Genomic DNA, 12,902 nt, shown 5'->3' with positions numbered 1-12,902 from the left:
TGGCTCTCTCTTTCACCAAAAGAAGTAGCCAATTGTGCGATATCTCTAGGCTCTTTTGTATTCCGTAATGTGTGTTAAAAGGTAGGATTAGGGCATGATTAACCTAGTCTCGCTTTTTCCCCTACACAATACTATACTGGCGACATGAGTTAGACAGACTGGGAGAGTTCATATGGAGGCCATATTGAGATTGCCCCAGATAGTCAGATGATCACGAGGAGTTACCATACTGCAGACAGCAGAGGTACCTGATTGGGCGACTAGTGAATCGCCAGAGAGTGATTGAGTTGTACCTGCCAGAGAGGGTCAGACGACAGTTTGGAGAGACACAGGATGTACCTTGGAGGACTGCATGCTTTGCCCGATCTCACCGAGAGACAAGTCAGTGGAGGAGTATGATTCAGCCACACATAGCACATGCTGACTTTGCACAGTTACAGCAGAGACAGTGGGATTGGAGGTCAGATGTGGTAGATGCTGGGACTACAGAGGAGTATGAGACATGGTTTGCATGACGATGACTAGTGCCTTTGACTGATCCCGATATTCTAGTACCGAGGAGACAGGAGGACTTCCCACTCATAGGAGAGGAGGGAGATGATGAGGATGAGGAGGATGACGAGGGTGATGATGATGACGGAGACGGGGATGAGGGAGATGATGGTGAGGAGGATGAGGATGGAGATGATGGTGGGGAGGACGAGGATGGAGATGAGCCAGTGATAGAGGCACGTGCTCCTTATGACAGATAGTGGACATTATGTAGTTTGACATTATATAGTCAGCCTACGGGCCATACTTAGGACAGACAGTCCAGTTTTGTACTCCGACATGATTGTGATATGCGATATGAAATGCATCGATATGATGGATGCAATATGTTATGAATTATGTTATTTGCATGTATGGATGACTTATGAACATGTATGGATGTATTTTTTATGTATTTTTGATGTATTTATGAAATGAAATGGATAAAATGCGTGATGTAATATGTGATGGAATGCGAATGTACTAACCAAATGGATGCAGGATGCGGCATATGTGTTTGGATATCGGAGCACTAGACCGAACTGACTATCTGAACTGACAGAAGAAATGTTAGTAAGAAGAAAATGAGACAGAGGACAATTGAAGAAAAACTTGCTTTCAGTAATGCACTTTGTAAGTGAGAACCTTTATTTTTATTTAGCAAAATGGATGCGTAGCATCATGGCATTGAAGGCCAGAGCTGAAATGCAACCCTTTTTGCAAAAGACAGACACAGCATAGACAAACAACAATCGCAATCAAAAAAGAAAGGGACCATGAACCATCCCGATCACTCTAAATCACTCATTGACATCATCGAGCAACATAGGAACATGATCGAAGATAAATCAATAAAAGATAAGATGCACAAATTCAAACAAATCAAACAAACATCTTGATCTTCATTGTCAAAAGTTGAAAGCGTTGATAGGACGATCATGCTGTCTGGTTTCAGGACATGTGGTACCCCGTCTAAGATAGGACACAGTCTAGTTTCGAGTATACCACACCCTGTATAAGACCCATGATAGTAGGGACAAGGACAAATGATTTTGATGCGGATATTCGATTGATATGACAATTTTGATCAGTTTGAATGCGTGGTTTGATTGAAAAAGTTCATTTGTTAATGCATGATTTCATTAAAGCCTAGTGTTGAATTGATTGTCGTTGGATGTATGCTCAGTGATCTGTCGATGCACAAAGTGAATACTTTATTGCAAAATGTTTGTTTTTGTTTTTGTTTTGCTTTTCGAGTGTTACAATTTTTTGTTCTTTTTTCAGGACTTTTTTCAATTTTTAAGACTTTTTTCAGGACATTTTTCAATTTTTATGAGATTTTTTCAGGACATTTTGAAATTTTTATGATTTTTTTCAAGACATTTTTCAATTTTTTTGGAATTTTTTCAGGACATTTATGGATTTTTATGAATTTTGCCCCCAGTGTCTAGCAAGGCAAGGAATATGACAAGTGAATAAATAGGCTATCTGAAATGATGGTGGATAGAAGGAAGACAAAGGCCTTTTATCATGGAGACAACATGGATGCAATTTTCAAGGGCTATGGTGTGATGGGACAAGAGACTGGATATGACAATGTAAAGTAGGAACATGGCCTGAGGGACATGTCAAGAGGTGTTTTGAAACCATGTTTAAATTTTGCATCGTTATGTCAGATCAAGATCAAGGAATGAAAAAGAATGTATGGATAGTGATAAGATATGGATAGGATAAGCAAGACCAAGAATGGATAAGGGACATGGACTGAAGGTCGGGATAGGCTAAGGGATAGTGGCAGAAAGTTGCAATAAGCTAGGGAATATGGATGAAAGGTTGTAATAAGCAAATGGATAAATGACCAAAAGATATGATGGACTGAAAGTTGCAAACAAGATGCATGCTCATGAAGATCGTCAGCCTTGTCAAGATCAAAGGTGGAAAGAGAAAATGGACATGAGGGACAATAGGATAATGGAGGGTAATGACAAGGGTTCGATAAGATAATGAAGGGAAATAAGATATGAAGGAGGAAACCTACCCCCAAGTGTGGTGTACAAGAAGTTCATAAATTACGCATGATGCCTGTTTGCCAGGTTTTCATCACGGTACTTGCCCAAGGCGCCTGTTTGCTAGGTTTTCACTATTGGACGAATTATTTTTTTTTCTTTACTTTTTTCCTTTTCTTTTCTTTTCTTTTCTTTTTTATTTTGACTTTTTCAATAGAAGATGGACACATGATAGGGGATGGAAGAAGGACTCAAGCATCTTTTATTTGGATAGTAGCCTTGAAAAGAAAATGAACCATGACCTTTAAAAGTATGCTCAAAGACGTTGGTAGGATAAGGACATGGAAAATGAGATGAAACTAAGGCAAGGATTTATGCAAAGGATTGGACCAAAGGGATCGAAGGATGGAAAATATGCATTGGATAATGAATGGGGTATGGGAAAAATTGGGCTTCAATGGATGAAAATGTTGGCAAGATCGGCATTGGCACACACCTTGAGGGGTGATGGACTAATGGAGGAAAAATGTATTTTGGATATTGAGATTTGGATGGAGGAACGACTATGGATTTTGGGACATAAGGGCCCAAAATGGATGAAGAAGGTGATGGAGGAATAGACTTGGAAGGTTTGGATGGAGGGATAGCAATTTTGGATGCCAAGTTGGATGTTTCTTTAGGCTTTTGTGCTTCAAGGAGCTTCTTGGGGATCCACATGGTTTTTGATTTTTCATGCTTTTGTGGTTCCTTGGAGTGCATTGCTTGCACAAGGGATTTAGGAACCCATATATATTTTGACTTTGCTTTATTTTGCTCAGTGGGCCTTTGTGGCCTTTTGGATATTTCCTTTTCTTTATAGATCATATTGCTCTTTGTTTTGACATGTCGATTAGATTAGACATGTTGATCCTTGAATACATGTGGATTTCTAGACTTACGACTTTTATGCTTGGCATCCAAATTGCTTGGAAGAGGGAATGAATGTCGGTGTGGATGGGAATGATATGGAGGCCTGTGGGATGGATGGAAGGTTCTCCAAGATGTGTGCCTTTTCTGATGTTGCATAGAAAATGGAGGGATATAGGGACCTAGAATGGATGGAAGCGATGATGGGGAAGGTGGACATTTGGATTTTGACTTTGAAGGGATACCAACGCCTTGAGTGTGAGCTTTGTAGCCATGACCATTAGTATATTCTTTGATATGAAGGGGTTCTTTCTTGTGAAGGTCTACCCCTTTGCCCTTATCAATATTTTGACTAATAGGATACTCTTTTCTTTGGGAAGAAGACGCAAGTCCATTATGAGGTGGATATGATATGAGAGAAATAATGAGATCTTGAAGTGGATCAGATTGCACCAAAGTGGAAGAACCCATTATGCATGTTGAGGGTTCATGAACATCTTGCACTGATACATTAGAATCATTAAGGGGATTAGGATCATGAGGGGGACTAGGATTGTGTAGTGGACATGGTTCAATAATAGGCTCTTCAAGAGATGAAATGGGAGAAATAATGGGATCGTCAAAAGAAATGCGATCTTGGAGTGGATGTGCGGGATTAGGACAAGGAGATGGAGGAACAAAAGGATCTTGTGGAGGATCTGAAGGAATAATTTGATCTTGACAAGGAGGAAGATCATTGGAATCCTCTTTAAAGGTGCTTTGCTCTTGACTTTCAATGGGATCATCAGAAAGAATGGAAGGGATATCTTGATCTTGTTTAGGAAGTGGAATGTCAATGGGATCTGGAAAGACATTTTTTTCATGAAATTGAAGGGGATCGTTTGGGATTGGATGGACTAGAATATCTTGATCTTGCTCAGGGAATGGAGTGTCAATAGGACTTTGGATAGGATGGACAAGAATAGGGGAATCGTCATGAGTTTCTGGGAAGATGAGATCCTAGTCAACAATTGGATGGGATGATAAGGTTTCAGTATTTTGATCTTGATTTTCTTTAGGACTCATTTCTTCATGCTCTAAATTATCCTCTTGACATGAGGTTGGACTTTGGATATGCATGGGGGATTCTGACAAGGGATCAATGTTTTGGCATGAAGGAAATGCACTTTGAACATTTGTGATGGATTCTGGCAAGGAATAAATGCTTGAACATGAGGAAGAGGGACTTCAAATGGGGTCCTCTAAAACAGATAATGGCAATAAAGTGCATGGTGGCATTGGGTCTTGTATTTCTGAAACATGACAAGGATGTGCGTCATGAATTGGATTATCTTGGCAATCAATTATGGATAGCTCTTGGATAATTGCATCCTTAGGTGTATTGTTTGATGAGGACAATATGGAAGGTTCTTGTGAAACTTCTAAAGGTGTAGGGATAGATGCCACTGGAGAGTCAATTTGTTTATGGGGGGATGTGGTATTGCTAGACATAAGTGTATTATCCTTATCTTCTTCAAAGGACTCACTTGGTAGGTTCCTTAAGATCATTGCAAGAAAGCCACCTTTCTTTTGAGGTTTTGACATGATTGGACTTGGAATTTGAAATTGTTTTTGGTTTGATGTCATGTTTTGATATTGGATTTGGTTCAGTTCTTCTGACATGTTTGAAACTTGGCTTGGTGTGTGGTGCGACCTTTGTTTTTGAATGTTTGGTTGGTGTTGTTGACATTGATATGTTGATTGAACTTGTTGATATTCCACCATTGGTTGAACTATTTGTTGACATTGTATAGTTGGTTGGACATATTGTTGAAATTGGACTATTGATTGTGTTGGTTGTAGATGTTGGACCATTGGTTGTGTTTGTTGGAAATGTTCGATTTGTTGAACAATTGGTTGTGATGGTTGAAAATCTGATTGATAGTAAACACCTTCTTGTTCTTGTTGTGGAGGCACATAATGTTGAAATTGATGTTGTCTCCTTTCTTGTAATTGTTTCATCATCTCTATTTGTGAGAGGAGAGCTGGTATGTTTGATCGTTCAAGAAGGGATCTTACATCAATTGGCTCAATTTTTGGATTTTGACCTGAAAATTTTTGAAACATTTTGGACATTTCTGATCTATTCTTCACAATGTTTTTCACTCTTTGTTCCAAAATCTCATTTTCTTGAGCTAGTTTCTCCTCTAGTTTTTGTATTTGGAGACTTGTTTCATCATAAAAAGTTTGATCGATATTGCCTTCTTGTTGGGTTGGATAGAATTGTGATTGCATTGTCAGTTGATATGTCAAACTTTGTTGCATCATTAGTGCTTGGAACCTTGTTTCAATAGACATGTCACTATGCAAATGCAATATTTTTGGAATTTTTTCAAGGATAATATATGATATGCAACTAAATGCAAACTAAATAAATGAAAATGCAATCTATGGCAAGAATGCAATCTATGTTTTTGGTTGTTTTTGAAGATTTTGACAAACTTTTTGAATGCAAATCTAAGAGAGGGACCCTTAGGAAATTGAAATGATATCTAGACCTCAAAGGACAAATGGACTTAATTGACAAAGGACAAGATGACAATGTCTCCCCTATATGCTTGGATACTAAGCTAGGTTTGACAAAATGACATTGATGACAAAAGGACAAAAGATTTGATAAGGTCTAGACTTCTTAACAATGACTTAGGGTTTATCAAAGATTTGGATTACTCAAGGATGACAAAACCTAGTTTTGACACTATATGCAAAGGGACAATTAATATGCAAGTGACCCTAATATGATATGATAATGACCTAAGCTGAATGAAGAGACTTAGAGTATGCAAAGTATGACAACGGTATGACTTTAATGCAAAAGGGACACATGCAAATGGATGACTCTTATTGATATGCAAAGGAGTATGACTTAGGTGAAACCTAACCTTGATACTTGATAATGACTTTGAAAAATGCAACCTAGGATGAACCTAAATGTAAGTGACATAAGAGTTGAGACAAGTTTTTGAACAATGTTGGATAACCATGCTTGAAAGTGATCTTTGAATCTTGTTGAATTTTTGTTGGATGAATATCTTTTGTGCTTAATCTTATGTTGGATCAATTTGTTTTGCTTTTTGAAATGAGATACAATTCAACTTTTGACAAGAAAAGAATACAAGATATTGCAACTTAGACTCAAGACAATCATGCTCATTCACACATTTCTTATGGTAGGCAAGGACATTAGGTACTTGAGAGGTAGACTCATTATGAGATTCAAGGAGAATACATAGATGCTTGACCCCATGGGCTCCCCTCCACGGCACTCACTTCTCAGGGTAGCCAAGCATGAGTCCCCATGGAATCTCCCCATGGCGAACTTAGTATCTCTTCCAAGTATCCAAATTTGTCCTTCTCAAGCAACTAGAAGGGTTTTTGGCCTCTAAAAACAAGGTGTTTAGTAAGGATTTCTATTAAGCGTTACTCCTTGATGTCATGCAAGCATGATTGAGACATTAAGCCCATCAAGATATCAAACAAATGTAGTCGCGCAAGCACGATTTAGACCAAGAGGCCCTACTTAGATGTTGATATGAGAAAGAGTTCAAGGGTCATCACTTCCCAAGTAACTGCAATTCCCACGTAACACTTCCTTCAAAGCTTTCGCCCATCAAGTATTTTTTTATAGTGAGTTAGAATGCCAAGTAATTCTAGCCGTACTCACTTTGGGTCATTCCCTTCCACGATTATCACTTGCTTGCTAAAGCAAAGTGGTCGGGAAGGCAGGCCCTCTAAAGGAGACACTCAATCAACACAAGCATGGTATCGAAGATCTGGATTTCTGATCACCCTATGAAGGATGAGAGCATACTCTCCTACTCCAATGTCACACTTAACAATCAAAGCAAACAAAGGTTCATTTCCACCTATTTATAAATCACTAAGTGCCTAATTAAAAATCTCAAACACACAATTTGGTTGTTTCTCCAAGGCAACCTGCAAAACCCAAGTTAGAGGTTTGATTTGTTGTCTTTGACCATCGAATCTGCACAAAACATGTTAGTAGTTTGATTTGTATTCTTTGTCATGCATATGCCAAGATCCTGCACAAATAATTAGTACCAAAATCCAAAGCATAGAAAACAGAAAGCAAAAACACCAAAGATTTCAAGTAAAAACTGCATTTTTCACCTCTGTTCTGGACTTTACACAAGTGTAGAACTCATGACACAGGCACAAGATGTCTAACACAAGCACAGAATGTTGCATACATAGGTGCAAGATGCTCAACATAGGCACAAAATGCTTCACACAAGTGCAGAAGTGTCCATAATGCACTGCACGGCCCTGTTTTTGGTTTTTTGACCTGCAAAATCAACTTAGAAGCACTCCAAAACACAATAAAGGGGTTAGAAGGTTAGTAAACACGTCGGGTTCACCAATTAATGTAGCATCGGAATTAGGAATCATCAAAGCAAGTAGATCAAAACACTAGACATGATAACTCAATCATGAGAGCACTCATTGCAAATGAACCTAATCCTAAGCACACTCAATAGAGATATAAAAACAAAGCATTCAAAATGAAAGATTATGCAAACCACATGCAGAATTGAATGCTCCTTCCATGCGGCTCCATTTTTGTTCTTTCCTCTTCAATAGATTTGTGGATCTCACCTACAAGTGCACACACAATTGAAAGCAAGATTGATGAAAAGCTCAAGAGTACTAGAAGCATAAGTTCGGTAGTTTGATTAAGGATTCGGATTAGCTTTGATTGAAGAAATTCATCCAATTTATAGAAGAATTGGATAAATGAACAAATTAGCATGTCAATGATTCGAATATAAATTCAAATAAAGAATAGCAAAGTTATGACATGTCTATGACAAATTGCTATGCAAGGCTTATGACAATTCATGACAAATTTCTATGTCAAGAATTTATGACATTTTATGACATTTTATGACAAATTCTATGAAAAATTTCTATGTCATTGCCATAAATTTAGGAGATAAATAGGAGGAAATTGAATTTAAGAATTAAGAAATTAGGAAATTAGAAAATAGTGAATTAATCAATAATTTTTCATTTATTAATTAATTCACTCACAAAGAGGAATAATTAGCCAATTAAATGAATATTTAATTGTAATGAGAAAACTTAGGATAAATAAGTAATTTATTAATCCTAAAGGAAGAAATGACGCACAAGGTTAAATGATTAAATCATGAAACCCTAGAAGGTGAATTAGCAATGCGAGGATGACAATTAAGTCCTGATTGAAGATAATTAATGTCGATCATGATTTTAAATCGATAAATGGCGATAAACAATTTGATTGAGAAATGCGCCAATTGACGAGGAACAAGGACAAATTGATCCAAATTGACATAATCGAGACTCGATAGTGAAATGATCGCAAAATGACAATATTGACAAGAGGACGAGGATTGATGATAAAATAGATTGCAAAATGACAAGATTGAAAACGACCACGATCGATGACAAATCGATCGCAAAATGACAAGATTTGAACAATGACAACGATCGATGACAAATCGATCGCATGATGACAAGATTGAAAAGAGGACAAAACCCTAATTAGGATTGACAATGTCCAAAATGATATAATTGATGAGAGGACAAAACCCTAATTAGGATTGACGATGTCCAAAATGATGACAAATTGATGATAAGATTGATCAAAATCATGACTGGATAATGTTGTTGACAAGACCAAATTTGAGAGCGAGATGAATGAAGAATGTAGAAGAATGACTCGATGCTGGCAAATGATAAAAATCAAGCATGTGACATAGGAGAAATGTTAATGCTACGCAAAAACCTAAAATGAGGCAATGCGCAAATGTTAAAGTATGACTTCACAAGTGTTGACCATTTTTAGGTGTCTACAAGATCAGATAGAGAAGAATGAGACTTGGACTTTAGTTCCTCAGCCTAAATATAAGAATGTTATTGGAACTAAATGGGCTTTTAGAAACAAACTAAATGAGGATGGTCAAGTTATAAGAAACAAGGCTAGATTGGTTTGTAAAGGATATTCTCAAATGGGAGGAATTTATTATGGTGAGACATTTGCACCTATAGCTAGAATTGAAGTTATTAGACTATTTCTTGCCTATGCAACATATAAGAACTATAAGGTCTATCAAATGTATGTTAAATGTGCATTTTTGAATGGTGAACTTGAGGAAGAAGTATACATTGAGCATCCTGATGGATTTTCACTGACAGATAACAAAGATATGGTTGGTAGGTAAAGTAAAGCATTATATGGATTGAAATAAGCTCCTAGAGCTTAGTATGCAAGGCTAGATAAATATCTTTTGAAGCTTGGTTTTACTAAAGGTAGTGCTGACAATAATTTATATTACAAGATCACTGATGATGATATTCTTATTATTGATTTATTGGTTGATGATATCAGTTTTGGAGGAGAAGATAAATTGTGCATGTAATTCTCTAATAATATGAAGAATGATTTTGAAATATCCATGATTGGTGAAATGATATTTTTCTTAGGTTTGTAGATTACTCAAACTAAAAAAGGCATTTTTATCTATCAAACAAAGTATCTAAGGGAATTTTTGAAGAAGTTTGGTATGGATAATTCCAAACCGATAAGTACTCCTATGGTAATAAGTGAGAAATTATCCATCAAATACACATCTACATTGATAAATTTGATAAGGTATAAGTCTATGATTGGTGGCTTGTTATATCTAACTCAGACTAGACCATATATTATGAATGTAGTGAGTATTGTTTCATGATATCAAAGTAATCCTAAAGAAAATCATGAATGTGAGGTAAAGAGGATATTATGTTATTTGCAAGGAACAACAAAATAAGGCTTATGGTATTCTAGAGATGATAACTTCACTTTATGTGCATATATAGATTCAAATTGGGCAAAAGATACTGATGAAAAGAAGAGCACTTTTGGTGGAGCTTTCTTTCTTGGAAAGAAACTGGTTTCATGGATCAACAAAAAATAGTCATGCATTTCTTTATCTACTGCAAAAGCTACATATGTTGCAACATCAACTAATTGTACACAAGTCCTATGGATGAAGAAAATATTGAAGGATATTAGGGTAAATTATAGTGAACTGGTAGTTATCTATTGTGATAACTCTATAGCTATTGACATGTCTAAGAAACCAGTATTTCACTCTAAGACTATGCACATATCAGTAAAGCATAACTTTCTGAAGGACAAGGTGGAAGAAAAGGAAGTCAAATTGGTTTATGTGAACACTAAAGAGCAGATTGCAGATATATTCACTAAACTACCATCTAAACAATCATTTTAATCTTTGAGAGATAGGTTAGGGGTATCTACCCCTCCGACAGAAACATAGTTGATGGTGCAGTGCATCATTCTGGTATGGATCATCAGCTTTATCCTTTGCTTCAGATTGATGTAGTGGTGCTACTACTCAGGGGAGTAGTCAGCTTTGAGATTCACATAATTTTGATATCTATGTCATATCTTTTGAATTGATGTTAAAGGATGAGAGTTATTTTTGAAAAATTTTAATGGGAGAGAGATTCAGATTGGACTGCACTCCTCAGGGGGAGTCAGTTTAATATGTTTGACACTTCTTGGCACTTAGATGTTTTATTTTTCACATCTAGTGTTGCCATTAATGCCAAAGGGGGAGATTATTGTCAATATGGAGGAATTGACTATGTTTTGCATTGATGTTTTGTCATTGATGTCAACACTAGTTGTTATGGTTGGTTACCAGCAGATAGGTTTTGGTTACCGACAAAAGGGACTAACTATTGGACACTTTTGACATGTTTGGATCAATGCAGTATGTTTGGTTTTATGTGTTACATGTTTTTGGAGCATGTTTTGGTCAGTTGATATTGACTTGGTGATCAGATGCTATCATACACTCTAGTATGCCTATACTGGTAAGGGTTTAAGGTTTTAGTGGCAGAGCTTTTACTGAGAATCTTTGATAGGATGCATAAGTGGTGTTGGTGTGGCTTCTAGATGGAATTCAAGATGCAGAAGGTGATCCTTGATCATGCCTCAACTAGTTGGAGACATCGCTTTGGTGTGGTGGGCCTAGATTAGGTCTGGTACCTATCTAGGTTATGGACCAGTATCATGTTAACGTGTTCTCTACATGTTACCAAGATGATTTATGCATTGGTTAATGTTGTTTTGGTCTAAAGATGACATGGCATATCATTGTAATATGGATATATGTAATGATATTATTATAATATCTTTTAGGTGGCTGACCTAATTGGTTTAGTTCTTAGGTTTGGTATAAATTGATGGAAGATTTCATTGTAGATCATGGGTATGGGAATGGAAATGTATGTCATGGTCATGTAATGCAATATCATATGCGAAGAGGATTTGGTTGATCATTGAAGATCAAATTGGGTTTATGTAAGAGGTTAAAGGCCTTCGGTATTGACCTTAACCAGAAGTGTAATCAGGCATGGTAGATGTTATCTCTAGCAATTCATTCTTCTAGATTCTTGTCCAATTGTTTTGAGGTGGTTATAACCTCTCTGTAGTCAGTGAGAATCTTTTGTAATGAGTAGTATGATGTAGGTAGTGTGCCTTCCTGCATGTGCAGGCCCCTCATTGTATCACATAATTTCTACAGAAGTATCATCTGACTATGGGTAGGCTTCCCACTATGGTTTTTTCCTTTACTAGGTTTTCCACATACAAATCAAGTTGTTATGTGGTATGGTTGCATTGTGGTGATTATCTGTTTGATTCTTGAATTTATTGCTTACCGATATCTATTTCTACTGTTCTGATATTCAATGTTTATATGCTCCAGTTAAAGATTGTAAAGTGGTTTGATTGATATAATTTGTTGACAACTGATTTTCCCCCCCTCTCAGTTGTCCATTGGTTATCCTAACAAATTTATCTAAATGGGCACACTAGCTAAAGAATCCGAAGATAAAGACATCCTTAGTTGGCTATACAATGATAAGGAAGAAATCAAGGTTGCTACCCTAGAAATAGTCATACCAATGGAACAATATGGAAATGGGTTCCAAGTCATGCAACAAATAGGATATAAAGGAAAAGGAAATATTGGATAGCATCAAGAAGATATCATAGAACCCATACAACCCTATTCCCAATTAACAAGAAATAAAACAGGACTTGGATATGGCTAGCATACTTCTCCTGTACAAAAGAGAGATCGCCATCAATAACCTCAATGGAGAGAAAAGAAAAAACATAATGAAGAATCATGGCAAGAAGTACTACACCAAGCAAAAAAAAAGACAAGGAAGGAGCAACAACATGAAGAAAATGAGAAGCAACAAGAAGAACTCGCTATCCAAAGAGAGGAGGCATGTTGTAAAAAAATACGTCATGTACAAGAACCTAATCAAACTGAGTTCGAGTCGCAAGCTGAGGAGATTCCTATTCAAAGAAGAGAAACTATGTATGAATAA

This window comes from Cryptomeria japonica, chromosome 11 (genome assembly GCF_030272615.1).
Source record: "Cryptomeria japonica chromosome 11, Sugi_1.0, whole genome shotgun sequence".
NCBI lineage: Eukaryota > Viridiplantae > Streptophyta > Pinopsida > Cupressales > Cupressaceae > Cryptomeria > Cryptomeria japonica.
This window is presented reverse-complemented; position numbering follows the sequence as displayed.